Source organism: Lactuca virosa, chromosome 1 (genome assembly GCF_052849685.1).
Source record: "Lactuca virosa cultivar CGN04683 chromosome 1, Lactuca_virosa_CGN04683_v6, whole genome shotgun sequence".
NCBI classification, from domain to species: domain Eukaryota; kingdom Viridiplantae; phylum Streptophyta; class Magnoliopsida; order Asterales; family Asteraceae; genus Lactuca; species Lactuca virosa.
The window spans coordinates 218871981-218895510 of NC_136426.1; positions in this window are offsets into that span (position 1 = coordinate 218871981).

Genomic DNA, 23530 nt, shown 5'->3' on the forward strand with positions numbered 1-23530 from the left:
AATAATTCGTTTTTCACAAAACAAGTAATTATCTTAAAATTTGACAAACGTCATGTTTTTTTTTTCTTTTTTTTTTCAACTTGAAAATAAAACATTTGCATCAATATAACAGAAAACAACCCATGGCTCTGATACCACTGTTGGGTTTTGTGCATTCTAACACTCCTATGGTGTACATGCAACCCTATAAACCTTGGATCTATGTTTTCTCTATTATACATGCAAATATTAACTATTCCAAGGTTTCATCCTAACTAGCATATTATGAAGCACCTATACTACAAAGTTCTAGTTAGATGACATACCTTTTGATGTAGCTTGATGTCTTCAAGCTTTAAGAGCTTAGCCCTAATAGTGTGGAGGCCTCAAATGGAATCAAAAATCACCAAAACACCTTGGAAGAACTTGAGAGAATATGTATGCACACTAAAATCGGACCACTCTTATTTTCACACACTTTTGCCAATTTTGTGAGCCAAGGACCCCTTTAGATATTATGGAGGATTAGGGTTACATCCATGTAAACCCTAATACCCATGACCTTTCATTTACATAGGATCCATGGGTTAAAAGCTCCATGGACCATCCATGAAAACTTAGCCCAACCTAAATGAACTTGGCCCATTCCATATATATAAGAGTCCATATTTAATTAGTTCTTTTTGATCACTTAATTAATTCTAAATTAATTCTTGATCAATACTAATTAAATAATATGATTCCATATTAATATATTAGAACTTATAATATATTAATATAAATCATAAATATACTATTCTCAAAAGACTATCCATATAAATTGTGCCGGTAAAGTGCAACCCAAATGGACCATGCCGGGTCGGGTCAAGTACATACCAAATATAGTTATGGACTTAGACATTAATCCAACAGAGAGGACGGGTGATAGCCTACGCATCGCGGCGGCTGAAGCCGTACGAGACAAGATACCCTAATCATGATCTGGAGCTGGGAGCGGTAGTATTCGCTCTCAAGAGCATGAGAGCAGGTGGTTGGATGTAGTCAAGGACTATGAGACACATCATGGATCAGCCAAACCTAAACATGAGACAGTGCAGGTGGTTGGATGTAGTCAAGGACTATGACTATGAGATCCTTTACCACCCAGGTAAAGTGAACGTTGTTGCAGACGCTTTGAGCCACAAGTCAGCTGGATCTTCTACCCCAGTGGCATGTATGAGGATATCAGTGGATTCTCCACTTGTGAGCTTGATCAGGGAATCTCGGGCAGAGGGTATGCATCAGGAGAACTGGAAACTTGAGAGGATTAGGGGTGAGAACACCCGGTTTGTGCAGGATAGCCGAGGATTATTGACCCATTGCGGTCGGGTCTGGGTTTCGATGTCTGGTGGAGTCAGACAGACTATTTTGGAGGAGGCTCATAAGTCTCGCTTTTCAATCCATCCGGGGGCAACCAAGATGTACCGGGATTTGCGATTGAGTTACTGGTGGCCGTGCATGAAGCGAGAAATCGCTTGGTACGTGGAGAGGTGCCTGACCTGCAGGATGGTCAAGGCCGAGCACCAGAGGCCGCATGGCAAGCTGCAGCCTCTAGAGGTTCCTATGTGGAAGTGGGAACAAATCACGAGGGATTTTATTACCAAGTTGCCGAGGACAGCCAAGGTCTTCGACGCTATTTGGGTCATCGTGGATCGATTGACCAAGAACGCCCACTTTTTAGCAATACGGGAGAGTTCATCGGTCGAGAAGCTGGCCGACTTGTATATCCGCGAGATCGTTGCTCACCATGGAGTGTCAGTCTCTATTGCCTCAGACCGCGATGTTCGGTTCACCTCCCGTTTCAGGCAGAAGTTCCACGAGGAACTGGGCACGTGGCTGGACTTCAGTACAGCCTATCATCCACAGACAGACGGCCAGAGTGAGCGGACCATACAGACTCTCGAGGATATGTTGAGAGCCTATGTCATTGACTTCGGTAGGAGTTGGGACTCCTACCTACCTGTTGCAGAGTTCTCCGATAACAACAGCTTTCACTCCAGCATTGGTGCTCCGCCTTATGAGCTATTGTATGGACGGAGATGCCGCACCCCAGTCTGCTGGGGCGAGGTTGGTCACAGGGTGATGGTTCGGAATGAGGTAGTCCTGCAAACTACCGAGATGATTCAGCAGATTAGACAGCGACTGCAAACCGCACAGAGTCGGCAGAAGAGCTACGCTGACCGGCACCGATTTGAGTTGGAGTTTCAGGTCGGTGATATGGTACTCCTGAAGGTCTCACCCTGGAAGGGTGTGATTTGCTTCAGGAAGAGGGGGAAATTGGGTCCCCGATATATCGGACCATTTAGGATCGCTGTCAGAGTTGGAAAGGTGGCGTGTAGATTAGATCTCCCTGAGGAGCTTAGTCAGATCCACAACACTTTCCATGTTTCACAGTTGTGGAAGTGCATTCTGGACGAGGAGGCAGTATTGACATTAGATGATATTCAGGTTGATGAGCTCTTGAATTACGTGGAGAGGCCGGTGGCTTTTCTTGAGAGGAAGGTGAAAGTTCTATGGAATAAGAAAGTACCTTTGGTAAAGGTACAGTGGGAGCATAGGAGGGGATCCGAGTGGACGTGGGAGCCGGAGGTAGAGATGCGGGAGCACTATCCAGGATTGTTCGCTGCAGCAGACTTCGATGACAAAGTCTAGTTCAAGTGGAGGAGAATTGTAACACATCGACTCCCAGGTACAAGTTTTAAAGCATTATATACATATTTATGGACCTACTCGACGAGTTGGTTGCCACTAACTCGTCGTGTAGAGGCGGGTTAGCCCGCGTGGATTATTGGATCTACTCGACGAGTCGGAGGACCCGGACTCGACGAGTAGGAGCTGGGAGATGAAACCCTAATTTTTAGGGTTTGCACCCTATTTAAAGGACCTTAACTCCCTTCCTCCATTCCTTTACCACCCCTTGGACGGCTAATAGAAACCTTAATCGCTATTAACCTTGTTCTTGAGTGATTGTGAGGCTTAAAGAGTGATTTTGGTGCTTTGTGTGAAGAAGGTGTGAAGTATAAGAAGCTTGGAGCAAAAAGGAGCTTGTGGATCTGACTCTACTTCATCTTGGAATCATTTTGAAGCTAACAAGTCGTTACCTTGGCTTATCTTTAGCTAAATCTCTTCATGTTTGGGTTTAGGGCTATCTTTAGCACTTTTGGGAGTCATTTCGAGTATTGGGGCAAGATCTGAAGTTGTAACTTCAGATCTGGACTCCCCTTGGTCCCTATAGCTATAAGGTTAGGAGATTTAGCAAGCTTGGGCCTTTCCCTTTTAGTTAACCTTTCCTTTATTCTAGTTTTGCCATTTAGGACCATGCATGTACGTATAGTTTGCAACTTTACATGGAAACCATGTCCTAGGAGGTTGGATCTGCAATACGGAGCTTTAGGGTGGCTTAAAAACACTTGTATAAGTAATGGATTGCATGAACTCGAAGAGTTGCTTAGCCAACTCGACGAGTCGGATGAAGGTTGCATGTATTTGATTTTGCATGAACTCGGGGAGTCAGTAAGAGGACTCGACGAGTCAGTCAGGGATTTCCCTGACTTCTGGACAGGTATGGACTCGGTGAGTCGGTTAGGCTTTTATGACTTTCTAAGTTCTTAAGGAACTCGATGAGTTGCTAGCTGCACTCGACGAGTTGGGTCAACATGGACTATTGACTTTGACCGTTGTCTTTGACTATGACCAAGGCTTGACCAGTTTGACTTCTGGGGGTATTTTGGTAATTTGGGAATTTATGGAAGTGGATCATCGGTGGATGTAGGTGTTGGACTTGGAGCTGCATTTGGTGGAGTTTGACTTTATCACTTCGGGATACTTGTAAGGTGAGTTCTCCTCACTATACCAATAGGGTCTAAGGCACCAATGTCAGCCCTTATCGGATTTGTATTCGGGTTTATTGCATGATATGCTTATCGATTTACATCCTGGTAGTTAGGATGGTGATATGGTTAGTGACCTGGTAGGTCGGTATCCTGGTTTATAGGATTATGCTATGTTAGTGATCTGTTAGATCGGTATCCTGGTTATAGGATGGTTGCTATGTTAGTGATCAGTTAGATCTGTATCCTGGTTATAGGATGGTTGCCATGTTAGTGATCTATTTGATCCGTATGATTATATGTACATGCTAGCTAGCATATGATATTTTTGTGCACATGTTAGTTGGAATGGGGGATTGGGTTGAGGCAGGTCCTGCTTTGTGCTGTAGGCCAACATACCTACGGCGAACCGGATAGACTGCAGACCCGGGAGGGCATATAGTCAGGCCGAAGGCCCGACGAGCGGTCCGGATAGGTTGAAGGCCCTTAGAGGCGGTCCAGACGTGCCGAAAGCTCGGAGAGCGGTCCAGATAGACTGATGGCCTGTGAGGCAGTCCAGTCAGACTGATGGCTCATTATGCATGCTGTATTTTTTATATGATATGGTTATATCTGTATGGCGTTGGTATTTTGGGGGTAACTTACTAAGCCTTCGAGCTTACATTTATCAATTATTGTTTCAGGTACTTCTGAAGATCGCGGGAAGGCGAAGGCGTGATCATACAACTCCTCATATTTCATGATTTTTTGATTTGATTATGGGATACTCTAACATTATACTATTTTGAAAACAAGTTTTGTAATAATAATTGGTTTTGAAATGTTTTAAAAAATTTAAATTTGGCATGATTTTTATGGATGTTACACTCTAGGTGTTGAATGAAAGATTCCCGAACTGTCAACATCAAAATAACACCCAATTAATAATTGGGTTCTAACACATAACCATAAGTCCATGCTTGGGGTAAAAGACTACTTTACCCCCAACTTAGCTTGATTCAAGCCCAAGGCCCAATCTAAAGGCCCAAAAGTCAAACAATGAACCAAACGCCAACATATGGTCCAATTTTCCAAATTGGGCCCAAACTTCTACATGGTCTTACCTTAAGGCCCAACCATTTATTCTATTCCAAACACTTGGCAGTCCACTGGTCCAATATCTGATAATCATCAAGGCCTAGTTATGGCCTAATTTTCCCAATTGGGCCGAATCCTGTCTAATGGGCCTTATCCTAAAGCCCAAGCGAAATACTATAGTCCATATATTTGTTCTTGGATGGCTCATCAAGAGCCCAATCACTAAAACCCAATAGAAAGGCCCAACTCAAGGCCCAACCAAAATTAGGGTTTCTCACATGAAATGACGATTAGGGTTAAGTATTCTTACTTAACCCATTAAGGACTTAATCCATTAAGTCCATCACTCCATTAGGCCATTCATACAATGTAGTTGGACATAAATCAAAATTCCAGTCTATCAATCCAAACATAGGTCCCGACAATTCCCAAACTAACATTCCCAGAATTAGGGTTTTCTAAACCCTAATTAGGGTTTTCTAAACCCTAATTAGGGTTTCCAACCCAATCACAAGCCAACTAAGTCCAAGATTAAGCTATTGGGCCGATTAGGGTTCCACTAGGCCGGGAACCACCCACTGCCACCTCGGGAAGTGGTGGTCGGCGGCGGCTCATGGCGGCAGGCACCATTTCCAATGGTGGTGGTGGTTCCTGTCCAAAAATTACTGTTGGATTAATGTCTAAGTCCATAACTATATTTGGTATGTACTTGACCCGACCCGGCATGGTCCATTTGGGTTGCACTTCACCGGCACAATTTATATGGATAGTCTTTTGAGAATAGTATATTTATGATTTATATTAATATATTATAAGTTCTAATATATTAATATGGAATCATATTATTTAATTAGTATTGATCAAGAATTAATTTAGAATTAATTAAGTGATCAAAAAGAACTAATTAAATATGGACTCTTGTATATATGGAATGGGCCAAGTTCATTTAGGTTGGGCTAAGCTTTCATGGATGGTCCATGGAGCTTTTAACCCATGGATCCTATGTAAATGAAAGGTCATGCGTATTAGGGTTTACATGGATGTAACCTTAATCCTCCATAATATATAAAGGGGTCCTTGGCTCACAAAATTGGCACAAGTGTGTGAAAAAAAGTGTGGGCCGATTTTAGTGTGCATACATATTCTCTCAAGTTCTTCCAAGGTGTTTTGGTGATTTGTGATTCCATTTGAGGCTTCCACACTATTGGGGCTAAGCTCTTAAAGCTTGAAGACATCAAGCTACATCAAAAGATATGTCATCTAACTAGAAATTTGTAGTATAGGGGCTTCATAATATGCTAGTTAGGATGAAACCTTGGAATAGTTAATATTTGAATGTATAATAGAGAAAACATAGATCCAAGGTTTATAGGGTTGCATGTACACCATAGGATGTTGTAGTATACTAAAACCCAACAGTGGTATCAGAGCCTGGTTGTTTTCGGTTATATTGATGCAAATGTTTTATTTTCAAAGTTGGAAAAAAAAACATGACGTTTGTCAAATTTTAAGATAATTACTTGTTTTTGTGAAAAACTAATTATTTGTGAAATTTGAATCATTTGCTATATGAGTTGAATTAGGTCAAATTTAGTAAAAGATAAAATGATATGATTATTTTATTAGTTTTAAAAGTTTGATCTAAAGAGTTTTTTTGAAACCTCCATTAGTTATGGATATGAAAAGGTTTTTAAAAAAAATTGATTCAAAGTTTTTTATGGAGTTACAAAACCTGGTCTTAATGTTTTAAAGAATTCCATAACTTGTTCTTAAGTTATGGAACATGAAAAGTTTCATCATAAAACAAGTATTTAACTCCATAAGTTATGGAATCCAAAAGTTTTCAAGAGTTACAAAACTTGCCCTCAAGTTTTGGAAATTGGAAAAAGTTTTTTTATGATAAAAAAAAAGAAGAATTGAATTCTAAAACTCTTGGGTTCATAACTTAAACAATTAATTAAATGGTTTTAATTTTGAATTTAATAATTAGAATTATGATGTTTTTATTGAATAATTCAATTAACTCTTATGGACTTTATTAATAGATAATTAAAGTGTTTAATTAAAAGAGAATTAATAATTTCATAATGACATGGTTTAAATTTAATTAAATTAAGAGTATAGTTTAATTAATAAATTAAACCACCAAGTATTTTAAATGCCTAAAATACACCCTTATACTATTATAATATTAAAAGTTTAATATATTATATGTATAAGAGCAAGTCGTCTTACCATTAGTAGGCCTCATTCACGAAGCCGGTCTATAAGGGGGGTATAAGGTTACTGCCTATAAAATGGCAGTTTAATGGGTGTCCACTCTCACTCACCGCTTCCTTGACCGGTGGAGGGTCGTTAGCCGAACAGGTAGGACAAGGACTATAATTCTCCCTTCATTATAAGTATAATGATAAATACTAAGTAACTAAACACTTATAAATTCCCAATCTTAGTTACTTAGGAAAATGTGAATAAGGTGCTAATCCATGAAATTACACTTTGCACTTTGTTTAAGCTGTTAGTGGAGCGTGTGTGGTTAACCGGCACACTAACCTGGACTTAACAAGGTAGGCAAAGGGTAACTTAATGTTTATCATAGTATCGTTGGAGCGTGTGTGGTTAACCGGCACATCGATTGAGGGGTAAATATTAAGGGTACCAAGTATATTTGCATGGTTACTTCACACCTTGTTTTGTGATCCTCGGCATCCCAGTCACAAAACCTGAAGGGCACACTCAAGATTGAAACATGCCATTGAAAAGTTCAATGAATCTCAAAAGAATCTAGGAGTTTCAAAACCAATTAAAACCTAATAATACATTTCGTTTATCTTGGTGGAAATTGGTGAATCGTCATTCACCTACCTTCAAATATTTTATAGCTTGGATTACGGCATCCCTCTTCCAAGTTATAAAATAGTTTGTTGGGTCCTAGCCTTAATATATCATATTGGGTGTTATATTAAGGACTTAAATCAACTTTACGTGAATTTCTCCCATTGTTGATGTCTGGTTTAGACAACAATGATCTTCCCAAACCAAGCTTTCCTAATGAATATGACTTCCTGAGTTTGGCTCATGGAAGTCATACTTCTCTTCCTCTACCTCCTCCAATTATTCTCCCTAACCCACAAGTTCAAGGTCACTCAAGCCCTAATGGCAAGCAAGGTCTATGTGTAATCACATCTTAGAGATGAAGTCACATATTGACAAGCCGGGAGAGTTGGGTGTCAAAGTCTTGAGAAAGTTGGATGTTCAATCACTTTCTAAGTCACATAGTGAGTTCCTTTGGGACTACTATGAAACAGACTATGACATGAACCTTAATGATCATATCTATTTGCTTGGTGCTGCTGAATCAACAATGATTTGGAACGATAGTAAAGCAAATTTGATTAGAAGATCAACTTCCCAAAAACTTTATGGATAGTGACAATGGTGACACTAGAAATCCAGAAAAAGCATTCTCTTCCCAATGGAAAGGGATTGGCCATAGTCAACCCGGTTGACCAAATGGTAAAGAGAAAGGCTAAGTCTGAGATAGTCCCATTACCAAAGGGTCCATATGTTTATTTTGCCAAAGGAAGGGGCGTTGATTGCAAAGCTGCCAAATTTACCTAAGGATGTTAAAGTCAATAAGTTTGACTCTACATCAGGTAGAGCCCATTATCTAACTCTGTTAAGTTCTATTCTGAGATCCTCATTACATGATGTGACTGGGTCACATGTTGATGTTTTAAGAATCAAAGAATAGAGAGAAATCTTAAAGGAAGTATATGCTGATTCTGATCCCGAAGGTGGATTTCGATCGCATCAGAATTTTGAGCAGTTGCTTAAGAAGTTATGATATATTGCTAAGGAATAGATAACAACAATTTTCCATGTGGATTGTAAGGATAAGTTTTTCCGCAAAGTTTTAAAATAAAAGAAAATTGTTTAATTTTATTTATTTGAAGTATCTTTACAATGGCATTTGTGGAAAATTGTTGCTTATATGATTCCACTGACAACAATATTGGAAAATGGATTTGATTCTTTCATTTGTGGTAGTGTCTAAATTTACCAAATCATGAAAGTTCCTCATCACCCAAGTTTCAATTGGACCGAAACTTGGAATCATGCAAGTTGAATAGTATGATGAATGAGAACTTTCAAGCATTGGAAAATCAAGACTAATTACTTGTTCACATGGATGTGTGAGTCAAGTGAAGGACTAAAGTGATCGAGTACACATTCTTGTGCACTGGTCATGTCCACCACAAAGCTCGTTAAGACTATTTGATTTACTAAAGTTTAGTAAATATGGTTATACTTACAAGTTTAAGTATAATTCTGAAACATTGGAAAAGTCTCAATGTATGGCAGAACGAATGGGAAGAATCAAATTAGGCAGAATGATAAAAGTTTCTCAAATCTGAAAAGATGGGAGAGTACTTTAGTATCATGTTTGTGATCATCTTAATGATTTAGAAATCATATCACAATTAGTCCTCTAAAGGTCATCTTAGTGCATTCTTATGACTAAGAAGAGGAGTCATGAATTGTTGAAATGGTTAGATCAGGAAGATGAGTCATACTTCGTTCCAAAACAATTCTTAGAGTCATACTCCAAGATTGTAACTTGAGTGACATATCTTAAAGAAAGGTTTAAAACACTTGTCAAATGTAAGAGTAAAAGTGTCCTACTCTTGTACATTTGAAATTGGTAAGTTGTGATGTTTTGGATAAAACAAAGACCAACTAAGGCCAATTGTGTGAAGTGTTTGTCTTGATAAAGAATACGCACTATCTCTTGAATATTTGGCAAGATAGTCTTATATGTCAAGAGGATAGTAGGAGTCTTAAAGATCCTAAAAATAATTTCAAGAACTAATCAAGAATAAAACCTGAGGTTCTCCACTAGCACACGACTTGAGGTTTATAACCTATCGTGTTGACATATTCTGTGCCCATTCCAGTTAAAGTTGGCTTTGCATAGGAGTTCTGAAAGTTCTCAATTGGTTGCATAACAACTTGGAAGCAATGACAGGCCCTGTACTGCCAGGTGGCAAGAAGTTAAGATTGCATAAGTTCAGTCCATATGAGTTTGGATTTGTCATTATCCTTGTCTTGTGACTATGGTTTTGACGATTCACATGGATAAGAACACATACACCATAAAATCTGAGGGTCATAAGGTTTCTCTCCGATTCATGAAAATGATGGTGAGGAAACACTTCCACCAAGTAGATTTGAAGCAGATGGCAAAAGGTCTAAACAATTGAGACTATGATTACGGCATCCCTTTTCATAGTTCTGAAATTGTTTAGACACACATGCATGCTATCTAAGGAAAGGTGTATGATTTTGATAAAGTTTTATCAAAGCATCTCGTATCAGAAATCTGAACTTTGGTAAGAAAGTCAATAAAGTATTGATTTCTAGAAGTCCAGCTGTTTTCTGAGTACATGTCAAAGCTAGTGGGAGCATAAGTGTTATGCTAATAATCATCATGTTAGTGGGAGCATGATAATTATTGTTAGTGTTGCAAGTTAGAAATGTTAATTATAGAAAACAAAAGTTTCAATTCGTGAGGCTGCAGGGATTGAAAAAGTTGTTTTGCTATATTTAAGGGAGAGGATATACTTCATTTCAGTTCTAAAGGCTTAGATTGAGACCTTAATCATCTTTAGTCAAGAATATATATATGAATTTCATGTTGGATTGGTTCAACTTAAGGAAATTCTATATATTGCATTCTCAAAATTCGATTATGATTACGGCATCCCTCTTCATAGTCAAATTTTGAAAACATGGCAAATAAAAATATTGTAGCAAAAGACGGGTCTAGAATCATGTCTTTATGTGAGACATCATGAATCGTGTACCATTTGCTTTGGGTACAGGATCGATTGCATGTGCTATAATATTTGTCATTTCTAAATTTTTCCAAATGCCCAGAGGCATTAAGAAGGGAAAAGGTCTAGAATTGGATATGACTAAAATGATTAAGCAATTGTCGAGGACAATCTGAGGTTTACCAAAGATTGGTTGCCCAGGGACAGTTGGAAGTATAGTGCTAATTTTGGAAGGACCATATTGACATATTCTGAAAAGAGGCATCTCTTATTCAGAAGTGATAGTCAAAATGAGAATATGGAGTTGTCTCCATAGGTGGAAGTTATCTGTGTAAGATTAGAAAACTTAATGCAAGAAGCATGTCCAAAGCAATGTACTTTGAATATGAGACTTAGTTTCCATGGAGTTGATATCCATTGGAATACCTTATAATGACTGTTGACAAGTCTTTGTGACTTTGTACATATTCATTACAGGAGGGTCAGTGCATATAAGTTTAAAATCTAAACAGATTTCGATAAATGATAGGAATTTGAAATTCTCACATTTTTCGATAAGGATTTGGGAGTGTGAAATTAGAATCATTGAAATTATGTTCAATTGGTTTATTTCACAAAGTAAGGATCAGAGACAAACATAGAGTGCATACTTGGTGTATGGCAAAGCTATTGTTTAGAAAAACATAGTGTACATGCTTGGAGCATGGGACAACTAGTGTTTTTAATTCAGGTATAAAGTTGATAAAACCGAAACAATGAAATAATGAGTAATCAGTATGGTGATAAATAAAAGTGGTCTATTTATATTCATAGGGTTTGATACCATATTTGATTCATTTATTCTTGTGTTTCATTTTGCATGTTTTGACTTCCAGAATAAACTAGGTCATTCTTCCTGAATGACTAAGTTATTCAAACTATCCACAGTCGGTCATATGTTGGAAGTAGATGTGAATCAAGACTGTCATGGGTTGGCTTGTAGAGGTCTAAGATGTTGGACAAAGCGGTGCTACAACACTCATGAGTGCTCATAAGTTCTGAGTATTGGATTCAACCCACGCTCATTTGAATCACTTCATGGATTTTATCACGAGTGATCATGAGACGATAATATCTTATATTCTTAAAACCTAGAGATATGAGTTGGTTATACATTGATTGCACGAAAACGCATTGGTAACTCGATGTTATAAAACGTGCCTTTGTGTATGATTCAACAAGTAGTAGAACAAGCCGTATGAGTCGAAGTTTATCCATTCCTTTTACCTTCGGGATAAAACCGATATATGTGGGCCCCTCGATGATTTAGCGATGACACATGTGAGTGCTTGGCCAAGCCAGGACTGATTTGTTTTGTTCAATCAGTCAGTCGTCATAAATCGGAAATCGGGAAACAACAAATGGACAGAGAGAATGATTGATAATCCATGTCTCAGTCCATATGATATCTATAATGGAGGAATATATGATCCCTTATCTAATGGACAAGTCATTGACAAAGGTCAGAGTTCATCGGCAAGGTCAGAGTTCGACATCGGCTTTAAGAGCTACGATTGCCAGTTAGGTTTTGAAGTCATACTAAATAATAGTTTTAGACTTATCCAAGTGGGAGACTGTTGGATTAATGTCTAAGTCCATAACTATATTTGGTATGTACTTGACCCGACCCGACATGGTCCATTTGGGTTGCACTTCACCGGCACAATTTATATAGATAGTCTTTTGAGAATAGTATATTTATGATTTATATTAATATATTATAAGTTCTAATATATTAATATGGAATCATATTATTTAATTAGTATTGATCAAGAATTAATTTAGAATTAATTAAGTGATCAAAAAGAACTAATTAAGTATGGACTCTTATATATATGGAATGGGCCAAGTTCATTTAGGTTGGGCTAAGCTTTCATGGATGGTCCATGGAGCTTTTAACCCATGGATCCTATGTAAATGAAAGGTCATGGGTATTAGGGTTTACATGGATGTGACCCTAATCCTCCATAATATATAAAGGGGTCATTGGCTCACAAAATTGGCAAAAGTGTGTGAAAATAAGAGTGGGCCGATTTTAGTGTGAATACATATTCTCTCAAGTTCTTCCAAGGTGTTTTGGTGATTTGTGATTCCATTTGAGGCTTCCACACTATTGGGGCTAAGCTCTTAAAGCTTGAAGACATCAAGCTACATCAAAAGGTATGTCACCTAACTAGAACTTTGTAGTATAGGTGCTTCATAATATGCTAGTTAGGATGAAACCTTGGAATAGTTAATATTTGCATGTATAATAGAGAAAACATAGATCCAAGGTTTATAGGGTTGCATGTACACCATAGGAGTGTTAGAATGCACAAAACCCAACACTCTCTGCATGAAGACTGCTCCTAGTCCCATGATGGATGCATCACAAAACACCACAAAATCCTCAACTCCCTCCGGGAGAGTCAAGACTGGAGCCTCGCATAGTCGCTGTCAGAGGGTCTCAAACGCCCTAAGCTGCTAGGGGCCCCACCGTAAATCCACCCCCTTCCTCGTCAGACGAGTGAGGGGTACTGAAAGCTTGGAGAAATCCTGTATGAATCTCCGGTAGTACCCTGCGAATCCCAAAAAGCTCATGATATCCGAGGGAGACTTCGGAACCTCCCACTGCATAACCGCCTCGATTTTGGCCAGATCGACCAAAATCCCATCCTGTTTAATGTGGTGCCCAAGGAACTGAACCTCTCATAATCAAAAATTGCACTTCGAGAACTTGGCATGCAGTCGCTCTCGCCTCAAAACTCCGAATAGCTCCCAAAGATGCTCCTCATGCTGCTCTCGTGTCTTGGAGTACACCAAGATATCATCTATGAACACGATGACCAAGCGATCGAGCATCAGTTTGCAGACCCGACTCATCAGGTCCATAAATACTGTTGGTGCGTTGGTGAGCCCAAACGGCATCACCACAAACTGGTAGTGTCCATAACGAGTTCGGAACGCAGTCTTCTCCATATCCTCCCCCCTAACCTTGACCTGATGGTACCTGAACCTCAGGTATATCTTGGAGAGCCAAGATGCTCCCTACAACTGATCGAAAATATCATCTATCCTCGGGAGTGGATAACGGTTTTTCACCGTCAACTTGTTCAACTCCCAGTAATCAATGCACATCCGGTGCGAACCATCCTTCTTCCTGACGAAGAGAATCGACGCTCCCCATGGAGAACTACTCGGACGAATGAACTGCTTGCCCAACATTTCTTGTAACTATAACGACAGCTCCTGCATCTCTGGTGGTGCTAACCGGTACGGCGTCTTGGCGATAGGGGCCGCACTTGGCACTAGGTCGATCCTAAACTCGACCTGCCTCTCCAGAGGCACTCCGGGTAACTCCTCTGGAAACACGTCAGCAAATTCTGTGACCACTGGAACCTCTGGTACTAAACCCTGATCCCTGACCCGCGTATCCACCACATACGCTAGATAACCCGCATACCCGTGCTGAATATACTGCCGAGCCCTGACAGTCGAACAAAACCCTGATCCCAATCTGGTGCCCTCTTTATAGACAATCAGTTATCCCCCACTTGGGGTTCGAACCACCACCCGCTGACCCTCGCAGCCGATCGTGGCACCGAAGCGACTAAGCCAGTCCATCCTCACTATCACACATACATCCCCCATGGGAATTGGAATCAGTTCAATCGGGAAAGATACCCCGAAGATCTCCAATACACATCCCCAATAGACCGAAGAAGCAGAAACCCCGTGTCCGTTGGCGATAGAGACTAGCAACGGACACTCTAGCTCTCCTACTGGAAACCCGAACTCCCTACTGAATGACTGAGAAACAAACGACCAACTCGCCTCCGAGTCAAATAATACCAAGGCAGGTAAGGAGTTCACTTAAAACGTACCTAATCACAGACACAAACAGATAAGCATAAAACAGATATAATTAGTAAGATAAGGGATAGAAACATACCAGGAACCACGTCTGGTGCTGCCCTGGCCCCCTCTGCTGTAAGCTGGAAGGTGCATACCTGAGCCCACGTCTGGTGTTGCTCGACCTTGACTCCCGTCAGTAATCCTCAGTGTAGCCGACGCTGGAGCCTGCGCCGGCCTGGCCGCGAGCTGTGGACAGTTGGTCTTCACGTGACCAATCGGATGACAGTGGTAGCAGATCCTCATATCCTGAACCGAGGCTGTTTGGCGACAATCCCTCGTAAAATGCCCCTCCTTTCCGCATTTGCAGCACCCGCTACCAGATCTACAAACCCCCGAGTGACTCTTCCCGCACTTGCCACGAGTACGGCCCTGCTGCCCCCTGACCTGGAATCAGCGGTGTTAGACCGCTTTGGCGTCGGCTGTAACTGCGCCGGGGCCTGCCACTGCTCCCTCAACTACAGCTCAATCTCTAATTCACGCCGCCTAGTGGCCTCCTGTAACTCCAGAAGCGTATCACAACGCTGAGTTGCCACAAACTGTCGAATGTCCATCTTGAGCATGCTCAGATAACGTGTCATCTGAGCCTTCTCCGAAGCAAACTCTGGGTAGAACATCGCCCTCTCTATGAACATACGGGTGATCACTGTCACCGTCTCACCATCCTATCTCAAATCCAGAAACTCCAGAGCTAGGCGCTCCCGCTCGACCCGTGGAATGTAGCGAGCGGGGAACATATCTCGGAACTGCTCCCAAGTAACTATGGCTCTCTGATCATCAGATGATGATCCAATCATCAGTCTCCACCAGTCCTTTGCCCCAGACCTCAGCAGGTTCAGGGCACATATGACCTTCTGGTTAGTAGGACATGAACACGTGAAGAAACACCCCTCCACGTCAGATAGCCACATCATGGATTTGATGGGGTCCTGAGTCCCATCAAAAGTAGGGGGCCTCGTGTTGTCGAAGTCCCAATATTGAAAAATCTCGACTGGCTCCTACTCCTACCGTCGTTACAGCCGCTGTGGTTGCTGCGGCAGCCGCCTCATAGAGGGCTGCATAGCGATCATCGAAATACTCCACCATGGCGGTCTTGATAGACCCAAACATCTCCGGTAACTGAGTCCGGAACATCGCAGCCACCTCATCATGCAGGATCTCCCGGATCCTGGCGTCCATCTCGTTTGGCCCCATCTCACCGATAGTCACAGGCACTGTTGGTGCCTCTTGTCCGACGTCTCCTGATCCTGACCCGGATCCAGTCACAAATCGTCGAGTAACCACCATGCTGAAAAATTATACCAGGAAGATATCAGATATTCCATATAACAATCCAGGAATCAACCCCCAACAAAACCCTAGGGGCTGTTACTTCCTTGCTATGCGTATGGGTCCTGTGCTTTCAGTAGTACGGGCCCATACTACCTTCCACACCTACCCATATTTGTCTCAAGTATCATCACAACGCCCTAAAACTGTACGTAAGCATGGCATGGACTCAATCCTCACTCCTAGAGGATGGCTAAATATCTCATAACTGGCGGACTCATCCCAAACCACTCATCCATCAACCTTCCACCAACCTTGCAGCACTCGTGTATGCTAACCATACATAACGCTGGACCCTATATACTTTTGAATACTTGATCCTACCTTAAGCCCTTCCTTAAACAAGAACAGGAAATAAGGCCAAACCAAACATTCTCAGGTTATAAGATCTTAATTATGTACGACCGTGATGCATACACCAAGCAACTACAGTAATGATGTTAATTGCATATGCGAAAAATCCCTAGCCTAGTTCTAGCATGCTGTTCTAACATATCACATAAATCAAATCATTTGTATGATATTTTGGGGTCTATCTGCGAGCTCCGACTGATCGTACACTTGCATCCTCCTTTATTATTTTGAAAACATTTTAAGAAAATCGTTTTAAAATCTTGTCCTCAGTTTGAGACTGGAGACACGCGAGTGTTTCCTCCAATTCACTCAAACCAAAGCTCTGATACCAACTTGTAACATCCATAAAAATCATGCCAAATTTAAAGTTTTTAAACCATTTCAAAACCAATGATTATTACAAAACTTGTTTTCAAAATAGTATAATGTCAGAGTATCCCAGAATCAAATCTTAAAATCATGAAATATGAGGAGCTGTACGATCATGCATTCGCCTTCCAGCGATCATTAGAAGTACCAGAAACAATAATCGATAAATGTAAGCTCAAAGGCTTAGTGAGTTACCCCCAAAATACCAACGCCATACAAATATAACGATATCATATAACAAATACACTATGCATAATGAGCCATTAGTATGACTGGACCGCCTCACATGCCATCAGTCTATCTGGACCGCTCTCTGAGCCTTCGGCACGTCTGGACCGCCTCTCAGGGCCTTCAACCTATCCGGACCGCTCGTCGGGCCTTCGTCCTGACTATATGCCCTCCCGGGTTTGCAATCTATCTGGTCTGTCCTGGGTATCTTGGCATACAGCACAAAGCAGGACCTACCTCAATCCAATCCCCCAATCCAACTAACATGTGCACATAAATATCATACGCTAGCTAGCATGCACATATAATCATACGGATCAAACAGATCACTAACATGGCAACCATCCTATAACCAGGATATAGATCTAACGGATCACTAACATAGCAATCATCCTATAACCAGGATACCGATCTAGCAGATCATTAACATAGCATAATCCTATAAACCAGGATACCGACCTACCAGGTCACTAAGCATATCACCATCCTAATTACCAGGATGTAAATCGATAAGCATATCATGCAATAAACCCGGATACAAATCCGATAAGGGCCGACATTGGTGCTTTAAACCCTGTTGATATAGTGAGGAGAACTCACCTCACAAGTAGCTTGAAGTGATAAAGTCAAACTCCACCAAATGCAGCTCCAAGTCCAACACCTACATCCACCGATGATCCACTTCCATAAATTCCTAAATTACCAAAATACCCCCAGAAGTCAAACTGGTCAAGCCTTGGTCATAGTCAAAGTCAATGGTCAAAGTCAACAGTCCATGTTGACCCAACTCGTCGAGTGCAGCTAGCAACTCGTCGAGTTCCTTAAGAACTTAGAAAGTCATAAAACCCTAAACGACTCGCCGAGTTTCCAACCAACTCGTCGAGTCCATGCGTGTCCAGAAGTCGGGGAAAACCGTGACTGACTCGTCGAGTCCTCTTACTGACTCGCCGAGTTCATGCAAAATCAAATACGGACAACCTTCATCCGACTCGCCGAGTCGGCTAAGCGAATCGTCGAGTTCATGCAGTCCATTACTTATACATGTGTTTTTAAGCCACCCCAAAGCTCCATATTGCAGATCCAACCTCCTAGGACATAGTTTTCACGTAAAGTTGCAAACTTTACATACATGCATGGTCCTAAATGCCAAAACTATTGGATTTGGTGTCTAAGCCCATAACTATAACTAGGATGTACTTGACCCGATTGTAGCATGGTCCTTTTAGGTTTCCTTCACCAGTGCAATTTGGTAGGATGGACTTTTGAGAATAAGGTTATTTATGATTTATTAATATATTACAAGTATAATATATGAATATGAAATCATATTATTTAATTAGTATTGATCAAGAATTAATTTGGAATTAATTTTGTGGTCAAAAGAGACTAATTAAATATACGGGGATTGATTTGGTAAATCAATCATTCTTATCGTGTGGGCCAATGATCCATGGTTATTTGGGTGGGCTAAACCAACATGGATAGTCCATGGAGGTTAACCCATGGTGCCTAAGTAAGATGAAGAGTCATGGTGCATTAGGGTTTACATTGATGTAACCCTAGCACTTGGCACACTATAAATAAACCCCCTACAACCAAAATCGGTTGCCACAACATTCTTGGAAAGTGTGTATTGATTTTGTGCTAAGTAACTTATTCTCTCAAACCTCTTCTTGCATATTGGTGTTTTTGAACCATTAGAGGCATCACACTTGAGGTGCTCAAGCTTTCAAAGTTCAAGACCTACAAGTCCTTCTAAGAGGTAAGTTATCTAACTAGTTGTATTGTTCATTTGACAATTTGTATGCTAATTAGGATATATGCTTTTGGAAAATTGAAAATATGCATGTATAATTAGAGAAAACATAGATCCAAAGCATTTAGGGTTGCATGTGCACTATAGGAGTGTTATAGTGCTCAAAACCCAACAGTGGTATCAGAGCCTATGGTTGTTTTCTGTTATACTTGATGCTTGCTATTTTTCAAAGTTGAAAAAAATCAATTTTCTGGCCTCTGACTGATGAACTCGTCGAGTCCACTGGCTGACTCAACGAGTCCACTCAGTAACAAGGGCAACTCGACGAGTTAGTTCATGCACTCATCGAGTCCATGGTTCTGGTGGCAGAATTTCGAGTTTTCTTGGCCTGAGTTAGATTGGAATCACTACTACAAACTGTTTTACATCATTAAATATGTTTTTTATGATATGGTAGTGATTATGCTCATCCAATCACAAGATAATTGTCAAAGTTTTAATATAATTGTTGATTTATATGATAAACAAAGTTGCTTGCAAATTGTTGACTTGATATTATCTTGTTTATGAGTTTAGCTAGATCAATCTAGAATCATATGATAATTTTAGTTGTTGAAAATTGATCTAAATGAATTTTAATGACCTCCATAACTTGTCCTCAAGTTATGGAAAATGAAAAGTCTCATACATTAAAATGACATTAAACTCATAAGTTATGGAAATGAAAGGACAACTGTCCAATCTTAAGATAATAGGTTAATTATTTGTATTATTTGATATAAATTGCCTTGCTATATGAGTTAGATTAGATCAATAGAATATTATATGATAATTTTCCTTGTTAGAATTAATCTAAATGTTCTATAATGAGTTCCATAACTTGTCCTCAAGTTATGGAACATGAAAAGTCTTATCATAAACGTTTTAATGAACTCCATAACTTGTCCTCAAGTTATGGAAAGTAAAGAGTCTTTTCATAAAACCAACATTAAACTCATAAGTTATAGAATTGAAGAGTTTTGACAAGTTTCAAAACTTTCCCCCAAGTTTTGGAATTTGTAAAGTCTCACTAATGAAAGTTTAATTCCAAACCCTAGAGTTTTAAATGTTAAAATTCAACCCTTATACTTTATAATAGTATAAGTTTAATAGTATATATATATATATATATATATATATATATATATATATATATATATATATATATATATATATATATATGTATAAGACAAGTCAGTCTTACCGTTAGTAGGCCTCATTCACGAAGCCGGTCTATAAGAGGGGGGGGGGGGTATAAGGTTACTACCTATAAAATGGTGGTTTAATGGGTGTCCACTCTCACCCACCGCTTCCTTGACTGGTGGAGGGTCGTTAGCCGAACAAGTAGGACAGGACATTAATTTTCCCTCATTAAAAGTATATTGATAAAAATAAAGTAACTAAACTTTTATTAAAATCTCAATCTTAGTTACTTTAGGAAAATGTGAAAATGATGCTAATCAATGAAATTACACTTTGCACCCTTGTTAAGTCGTTAGTGGAGCCTGTGTGGTTAAGCGGCACACTAATCTGGGACTGACAATGTGTGGCAAAGGGTACCTGGATGTTAATCATAGATCAATGGAGCGTGTGTGGTTAACCGACACATTGATTAGGTGATTTGTAACATTAAGTGTACCAAGCTAATTTGCATGGTTATTCACACCTTGTTTGTGATCCTCGGCATCCCAGTCACAAACTTGAAGGGCACAATCGAGATTTAAACATGCCATTGAAAAGTTCAATGAATCTCAAAGAATCTAGGAATTTCAATCCATTTAAAACTTGATAATCTATTTCGTTTTTCATGGTGGAAATTGGTAAATCGTCATTTAGCTACCTTCAAATATTTTACAATTGGATTACGGAATCCCTCTTAGCAATTGTGAAATATTGTGTTGGGTCCTAGCCTTAATATTTCGTTTTGGGTGTTATATTAAGGACTCAAATCAACTAACTTGAATTTCTCCCCTTATAGATGTTTAGGTCAGACAACTATGGTATTCCCGAATCTGTTGGAAAAGGCTTTCCACATGAAGATTATATTCCACAATATCATACTTCACTTCCTCCACCTCCTACAATTATTCTCCCTGACCCACAAGTTCAAAGACTTGAAAATTTCAAGGTCACTCAAGCCCTATTAGCTAGCAAACACCACGATGGAAGGTCTGTGTGTGCACATGTCTTGGAGATGAAGTCACACATTTACAGGCTGGGAATGTTAGGAGTCGTTGTGTCGAGGAAGTTGGCTATTGACTTGGTTCTTCAGTCACTTCCCGAGTCGTATAGTCAGTTTGTTAAAGACTACTATATGACAGATCGCGACACGTGTCACACCCCGCTAAAGCGGAAACACGAGGCGTGGCAGTATAAAGGGTTTCATAGCAAAAGTTAAAAGATAACACCAACCATAGTATTAAAAATCATTACAAATTTACAATGGGTTTGAACAACTTTTAAAAGAAATTACAATGTAAATTGAAATACAACACATGCGAATGTTCCTAAAAGTGAAGTGTCCCTAAGTGCCACTTACTCGATGATTCCTGAAAAAGCATGTAAAACGAGCGTCAACTATAAAAATAGTTGGTGAGTACTCACAAGTTTATAACATAATATAGTTTGAAATTCATGATAATTTGAATATTGATAACAGTTTCCATAAACAAATGTTCATTGCTAAAATATGTAAATAAGTTTTCATGAATAGAAGTTCGTTGCTAAAGCGAGTAATAAAGTTTCCATAAATAGAAATATATTGCAAAAATGAGTATTAAGTTTGCATAAACAAAGTTCGTTGTCATCATGAGAGATAAAGTATGTTGCCCAAATGAGATGCAACGTTTATATTCTCATGGGAAATAAAGTTTGTTACTAAAATGAGTAAACAAGTTTCATTGCTATAATGAGCAATCAAGTTCATTGCTACAAGGAGCAAACAAGTTTGTTACTATAAGAAGCAACCAAGTTTGTTGCTAAAACAAGTAAATAAGTATTTAGTAACAAAAGTTCGCTGTTATAATGAGATACAAAGTTTATTGCTATAATGAGAAACAAAGTTCATTGCTATAATTAATAAACGAGTTTGTATGTATATGAGCAAACAATGAGTTCCCAACCAAGCCTATGCCTGATGCCCTATCAAGATCTATGCTTATCGTTCCATAGATTAGTTGGTATCATGCACTCCGGCAATCGGGCGAGTGAGGAGTTGTCAATTCCTAATAGCGCTATCCATAATGACCATTGGCTCAAAGAGTTAATGGTTGGATTAAAGTGTAAGAGAAGGGACTTAAGACGATAAGGCCTCATGTTTCGTGTTGCATAGACATACATAGAGAGATATAGCAAAATATAGCAATCAAGTTTGATACAAATCAATTTAAATACAACGAACAAATAATAGTTTTTCGGACATGCTTTTCCACCCCAAAACATAAAAACCGAAAATAGGGGAATGCGTGAATACTCACAAACAAAATATAGCAAACAAGTTTATACGAGTCAATTAAATACAACGAACATAAATAGTTTAGGACATGCTTTTCCACCCCAAAACATTTAAAACCCGAAAATAGGGGAAGTCGTGAATACTCACAATATGCAAAATATAGCAACCAAGTTTATACGAGTCAATTAAATACAACGAACATAAATAGTTTAGGACATGCTTTTCCACCCCAAAACATAAAACCCGAAAATAAGGGGAGTCGTGAATACTCACAATACATTGAGATGATGCAAATGGTGCCTTGAATTACGTTCCACATGTACCACTACCGATTCCTACAATAATGGTATTCGCTAGTGAGTATCTAATCGCAATCTAACACTAGTATACTTACTACTACAATAGAATTATGTCAATATTGTGTCAAAATTTAATATTGATAAGTTACAAACATTTTTCTGTGAAAATTAAATTTCAATGAATCAATTGTTATATAACAATTTAAGTGGAAAATTCTCATTATTGAAATGTTAATGTTTAACATTTTAAGAGGTGTTCTAATGATTAAATATTCAAAAACTAAATCAGTTTAGTTCTACAATTTCCCAAACTTTGTATTTCAGTTTTAATTGAAGTTAAAGACCTTAAGATAAATTGTCTTGAATTTTTTATTTGTCTAACTATTTTTCACCAATTTAGTTTCTTGAATAACCATAAAATCATGAAAAATACTAAACAGTTAATAAAAATTACCAAACTTCAGATTTCGGTTCTAACTACATTAAAAGACTTCCAGATAAATTTTCATGGATTATAGATGTGTATAACCATTTTTCTTATATTTAATTCTCTAAATAGATAAAAATTCATGAAAAATAGCAATCGGTTAAGAAAAGTCCCCAAACTTTTTATAATACTGCCATTACACATACTTAAGCTGGGAAAAATATAAAAATAGATTTCTAATATGTTTAATCCAATTTTATGATTTTTTTTACATTTAAGTGTATTAAATCTTGGTAAAAAAGAAGAAAAATAGCATATAGAAGATAAAAATCATCAAAAGTTTTATGTATCATCCTAACATATTATAAGAGTTTTTGGTAAATTTTCATGAATTTTGGATGAGTAAAACTATTTTTCCTGTTTTTAGTCGATTATAAACACAAAAATTCAAGAAAAATAGATATACATTTTGAAAAATTTCCAAAATATTTTTCTGAGTCTTCCACATAAGGTAGAAGCTGCGAAAATTATTAGAGACCCTTTTTATATTCTCTAAAGTGGTTTTATGATTTATTGGAGCTAA